A 6,896-nucleotide genomic window follows, 5' to 3' on the forward strand; every position below is an offset into this window, starting at 1 on the left:
TGTTGTTCATAGACTCTGATATTAGAGCCCTTTCAAATTCCAGATTTAGACACAGCCATCATGAACAATAGCTCAAAAGAAGCCACTTTACTGCTAATGCAATTGTTAAGTGTATTGTTTTGAAAATGAAAATTTATGATTTGCAAAAAGTTCTTCAATCTGCACTCTTGCCACTTTGAATTGCATAAAATAACAGGAAAATGATAGCATGAGTCTTTCTTTAAAAAGTTGTTATTGCATTCTAGCAATATGTGTACCTTTTTATTCAGACTGAAGTGCCTCATTCAAAACACAGAGGAAATTGTACAATAATTCTCACCCAGGATGAGTTTTCCTTCAATTGAGTAATATTTCTGCTTCTCAGCATGAAGTTAATTTACATAATTTGTCATACTTTAAGATAAAATAATGTATGCATGTATCTGGCACATATATATTTGTTTTAAGAGTAAAATTTTTATCCTAGTTAGAACAATATGCAATCACTCCAATTTCACAGTGACGGCTGTGCTGTCACTGGCAGCCCCATGAGCACAGGGACTGGCTTCCTGAAGCGGAGAAGAGAAAGCTCTTGTGTCTTTTTAGCTTCCCAAATTTTCAGAGAGTTCTTAAGTATAGCTTACCTCATGTCAAAAGAAAAACAAGAATACATTTAATTAATATAAAATAATACACTAAGTACTTTTGCAGTTTTGAACTCCTTTCTAGAATCTGCACATACCTTGGATGAAGAGAAATCATTTATTTTCTATTTTATTTAAATAACTGTGCACTGTTTTGGAAATAATGCTGTATCATTGTGCCATATTATGTTTTGTTCTCAAAGGTGATATTTCACCAGATTAAAAAACAAAAACATATTTTATGTTTAATGCTAATCATAAACTCTGTTCCACAATCACCAAGGCATACCTTATGCAGACAAGCCTCATTTTTCATTTCTTAAAAAAAATGAAAAATAGGAAACTTTTTGGGTTTCTCTTACAAACATTTGAACAGTCAACTGTTACAAATTTGTTTAGCTTCATTTAAAATGTAATAATTTACACTATAAAAAGGTAATGATTTATCTCACATCTGTGGGATTTTGTTTTCCATGCTTTGCACTGAAATCTCTAGAAAAATAAGAAGGTAAGACATGGCATTACACAGCTTTTAAAACTAAAGAAACCCAGACAGTGCTAGGTCAAGTGGCTCGGAAATATAATAGTTGCCTACTGTGTGCAAGGTCCTTGGTTTAAGCCCTAAATTAAACAAAAAGAAAGAAAGGAAGAAAGAAAGAAAGGAAGGAAGAAAGAAAGAAAGAAAAGTAGAAAGAGGGGAGGAGGTAGGAGGAAGGAATCAGAAAAATGGCAATCAAAAATAGCAGTTTAAAATTTACTATAAAGAGAAACTTTTAATTTTATTTTTATTTATTTACTTTACATCTTGCTCACTGCCAGCCTCCCAGTTATCCCTTCTCATAATCCTCACTCTTTCCTTCTCCTCTGAGAGGGTAGAGCTCCTTCCCCCACCCCCAAGTAGTCCCCCATCATGGCACATAAAGTCTTCCAGGCTAGGTGTATCCTCTCCCACAGAGGCCAGACAAGTAGAACAGCGAAAAGAAAATATCTCACAAGCAGGCAAGAGATGTTGGGATAGCCCCTACTCCAATTGTTCAGAACTCACACAAAGACCAAGATGCACATCTGTTGCGTATGTGCAAAGGTGGGGGAGCTAGGTCCAGCCCATGTATTCTCTTTGATTGGTGATTCAGTCTCTAAGAGTCTCCAAGGGTCCAGGGTAGTTGACTCCATTGGTCTTCCTGTGGAGTTCCTATCTTCTTTGGGTCCTGCAATCCTTCCCCCCAACTCTTCCATAAAGGTCTCCAAGATATACTGTTGGCTGTAGGTCTCTTTGTATCCCTCTAAGTCAACTGCTGGGTGGAGCTCAGAACAGCCATGCTATATTCCTGTCTGCAAACAATTAACAGAATATCATTAATAGTATCAGGGATTCGTACTTGCCCATGGGATCTCTATTTGGGATGGTTATTGGTTGGTAATTCCCTCAGTTTCTTCTCCCAGTCCCTGCTTTTCTTGTACACAGGATAAATTTGGGGTCCAAAGTTTTGTAGGTAGGTTGGTGTCCCTATCTCTCCATGGGGGTTCTTGACTGGTTACAGGAGTTGGTCTCCCCAGGTTCTGTATGCCCAATGCTGTAAGTGATAGCTAAGGTTGTCCCCATTGACTCTTAGGCACCTCCCCTACCCCATATCTATGTCAAGTTCTTGATGAGATGTCCCCCATCTATCCACCCTCATCAGTTGCAGACTTCCATTCATTCTCATGGCCATCCGGCCATCTCTCTCATCCCTCGTCCTACCTGATTCGGAATCCCCCAGTTCCTTCCCAATCCCATCTCCCTCCCAGGTCTCCCTTCTATCTACCTCGTATGACTATTTTACTCCACCTTCTAAGTGACATTCAAACCTCCTTGCTTGGACCTTCCTTCTTATTTAGCTTCTTTGGGTCTGTTGAGTGTATTATGGGTATCTTGTATTCTATGGCTAAGACACTTATAAGTGAGTATGTAACACATGTACTTTGTGGTCTGGGTTACCTCACTCAAGATGATATTCTTAAGTTCCATCTATTTGCTTGCAAAAAGGAAAGCACATTTAACACATGGTGCTCCTTTAAGTGAATATTGACATGTAGAAAAATGCAAATAGATCCATATCTATCACCTTGCACAAAACTCAAGTCCAAGTGGATCCAAGACCTCAACAAAAAACCACATACACCAAATTTTTCAAAAGTGTGGAATATCCTTGAATTCCTTGGTACCAGAGATAAATTCCTGGACAGAACACCAATGACTCAGGTTCTAAGATTAAAAATTCATCAATGAGATCTCATGAAATTGAAAAGCTTCTATAAGTCAAAGGACACTGTCAATAGGACAAAACAGTATCCTACAGATTGGGAAATGATCTTCACTAGTCCTACATGTGACAGAGGGCTAATATTCAAACCTATATAAAGAACTCAAGTTAGGCACCAACAACCCAGTGAACCAATTAAAAATGGGGCACAGAGCTAATCAGAAAATTCTCAACAGAGGAATCTCAAATGGCTGAGAAGCACTTTAAAGAAATGTTCAAAGTCCTTAGTCATCAGGGAAATGCAAATCAAAACAACTCTGAGATTCAATCTAACACCCATCAGAATGGCTAAGATCAAAACCTCAAGAGATAGCACATGCTGGCCAGAGTGTGGAGCAAGGCGAAATACTTCTTCATTTTTTGATATGTTTTGTTTGAACATTAGTATATTGTATGTTTTTCTCAGAAAACTGGGAATAGTTCTACCTCAATACCTAGCTATACCACTCTTGGATGGGTACCCAAAAGATACTCCACCATGCCACAAAGATACTTGCTCCACTATGTTCACAGCAGCTTTTGTCCTAGTAGGCAGAAACTGGAAACAACCTAGATGTCTATAAACCGAAGAATAGATTTAAAAAAATGTGATACATCTACCTAATGAAATAATATTCAGCTATCAAAAAAGTAAAGATAATAATAAAGCCTATATTTTCCTCTTCAATTTTATCTTGTGACATTCACTGATATTTCTTCTGACTATTAAGTCTGAAAGAGCTTCTTGGAAGGTTATTTCGTTACATATGTTGACCTATATCTCTGAGATAATATCTCAGTTATCTTTTCATATCACAAGCAGCCACTTGGCTATTTTTCCTCTAAGTAAAAGTTTCCCAAAGGTAGAAACAACATCTTGCTAACTTTTGTCCTCAGATTATGCATCCGAAGACCTTTTGTACAGTGAAGAATAGCAAAGCATGTGTTAAATAAATGAATGCTTCCTAATACAAATTGTATATATTTTTTCAAATATTTTTTCTTTAATTTGAAATGGATTTTTTTCTGACATAATATATCCTATTGTTTCCCCTTCCTCTGCTCTCCCTAGTTCTTCTGTATCACCCTTCCCATCCAGATCTACCCCTTTTATGCTCCTCATTAGAAAACAAACATTCTTCTAAGGGATAATAATAAATTAAAATATAATAAGATTTAAAAAATCTCTAATGCATCAGAATTAGACAAAACAAATACAAGGAAAAATCTCAAAGCACACACACACAAAAAAAACCAACCCATTTACACACTCAGGAATCTCATAAAAACGCAAAACTTGGAGCCATTTATACATGCAAATGACCGATATGTTCAAAAGAGAAAAGAAAAATGTATAATAGAATTAAATTAAAATAAAAACTAATAAGATAAAACAGAGAAAGAAAGAAAAGACATGACATGGCCATGATATGTCATTGTGAGACGAGGAATTTCCAAAGATACTGTGTCCTTGGCATTCAGCCTACCCTTACGAACAGGTGGATTCCCTAGTGAGACTTCCTTGGAGAAAACTAAATTTCCATTTGCAAGTGGTTATCAATTGGAAACAGCTTCTGAGTTAGGTATGGAGGTATGCATCCACTTCTTTCTCCTCTATAGTAGTGTGGACTAGTGCATGTCCTGTGCATGCTGCTTCAGTCTCCATGGCTCCATGTATCCATCTATCCAGTTGATTAGGAGGGCCTTGTTTTCCTGGTGTCCTCCATCCACTCTGGCTCTTACTCTGTTTCTTCCTCCTCTTCCACAGGTTTCCCTGAGCTTCGAGTAGAAGTATATGATGAAGTCATTCTATCTAGAGCAGAGTGTTCCAAGCACTCTCATTCTACATAATGGCTGGCTATGAGTATCTGTATTTTTCCCATCTGCTGCAGGAGGAAGATTCTCTGATGATGTTTGAGCAAGGCATTGATCTTTATAAATACAGAACAACAGTTCTCAGCCTTCCTAATGCTATAACCCTTTTATACCCTTCCTCATGTTGTGGTGACCCCCAAACATAAAATTATTTGAGAACCACTGGTACAGAAGAATGCCATTAGGTGTCATTTTATTGATACCTTTTTTAACAGTAGTATTTGGTTTCCCCTAGATCCGTGAGCTATCTACGCTCAGGTTTCTGGTCACCCAAGCCATGTCAGTTTATATATCATAAGGTGGGCCTTAAGTCAAATCAGATATTGGTTAGTTACTCCCGCTAAATTTGTGACACCATTATCCTCATATATCTTGAAGGCAGGACACCACCACAGATAAAAGGGTTTGTGGCTGTTTTGGTGTTTATGTTTCTCTAGCTGCATGCAGAGTACCTTCCTGTACCAAAGACGAAAGAACATGGGGTGAAGATTCTATGTAGGCATCAGGTTAGCTTCTTCATGTTCAATAATTTGTGTAGATGTTGTCTTCAGCAATGGGGTCTTAAAGTTTGTGAAGAACAACCTATAGTTTATGCAACAGTTTTGGTCATTTGGCTATTTCTGTGGGATTCCTTTGCACAACAAGTCAGTGAGATGTAATGCTATCCCGGTTATGGAAACTTCATTTGATGAGAGGATATGGCCAGGTGGTGACCTGTCTCCCCCAACATTTGATGATTTCATTTAAATCAATTTCATATATGCTTGTATTTTAGGAAGCTTCCACTGTATTTCCGTATTACCCTTCAAATAACCATAATTATATATATAACATATATGTATGTATATATGTATATATGTATATGTGTATATGTTATATATATATATATATATATATATATATATATATATATATATATATCCTATATTTCCTCTCTTCTCCTCTTCTCTCCTCCTCTACTCTTGATCCTCCCTTTCTAGTCCCCCCCATCAATCCATATTTATCTCTTCTTTTTCCCTTTCTAGGAAGATCTTTTTTGTTCCCTCTACTCTCTTATTCTATACCTAACCTCTCTGGTTCTATGAATTATAGCTTGAATATCACTGACTTAGCTGCTAGCATCCACATATAAGCAAATATATACCATATATGTCTTTCTGGGTCTGAGTTACTTCACTCAGGATGATGGCTTCTATTTCCATCAATTTAGCTGTGAATTTCATGATATTGTTTGTAACAGCTGAGTAATACTACATTGTGTAAATGTACCACACTTTCTGTACCCATATAATTGTTGATACATATCTAGACTTTTCAATTTTAGGCTATTATGAATAAAGCATCAATGAACATTTTTGCATAAGTGTTTCTGTAGTGGGGTATATAATTCTTTGATTATATGCCCAAGAGTAGTATAGCTGAATCTTGAGATAGATAAAATTCTAGCTGCTCAAGGAAACATTACACGGTTTCCATAGTTGCTGTACAAATTTACTCTCCCACCAACAATGGATGAGTATTCCATTTACTCTATATCCTTGTGAGCATGAGCTGTCAAATGTTTTATTGATCTTAGCTAGTGTGATGAGTGTTATATAAAACTCAGTATAGTTTTGATTTGTATTTCCCTGTTGGCTAAGGATGTTAAAATTTTAAAGTAATTCTCAGTGACTTGAAATTTCTCTTTTGATAATTCTTTTAAGATATGTACCCCATTTTTAAAATTAGGTTATTTATTTTCTTGATATCTAGTTTCCTAAGTTCTTTACATACTTTGATTATAAAGCCTCTATCAGATGTGTAGTTGGTAAAATTTTTTCTTGTTCTGTAGGCTGCTACTTTTTCATATGACAATGTCCTTTGCCTTACAGAAGCTTATCACTACTCCATTTGTATAAGGTCTCATTTATTAATTGTTGATACTAGTGCCTCTATTAAATGTGTTCCACTCAGAAAGTCTTTTCCTGTGCCAATCAGTTCAAGGCTATTGTCCACTTTCTCTTCTATCAGTTTCAGTGTATTTGGTTTTATGTTAATGTCTTTGATCTATTTGGAGTTGAGTTATATACAGGGTAATAATTATGAATTTATTTGCTTTCTTCTACATACAGCCATC

This window comes from Grammomys surdaster, unplaced genomic scaffold (genome assembly GCF_004785775.1).
Source record: "Grammomys surdaster isolate TR1022 unplaced genomic scaffold, NIH_TR_1.0 148, whole genome shotgun sequence".
NCBI classification, from domain to species: domain Eukaryota; kingdom Metazoa; phylum Chordata; class Mammalia; order Rodentia; family Muridae; genus Grammomys; species Grammomys surdaster.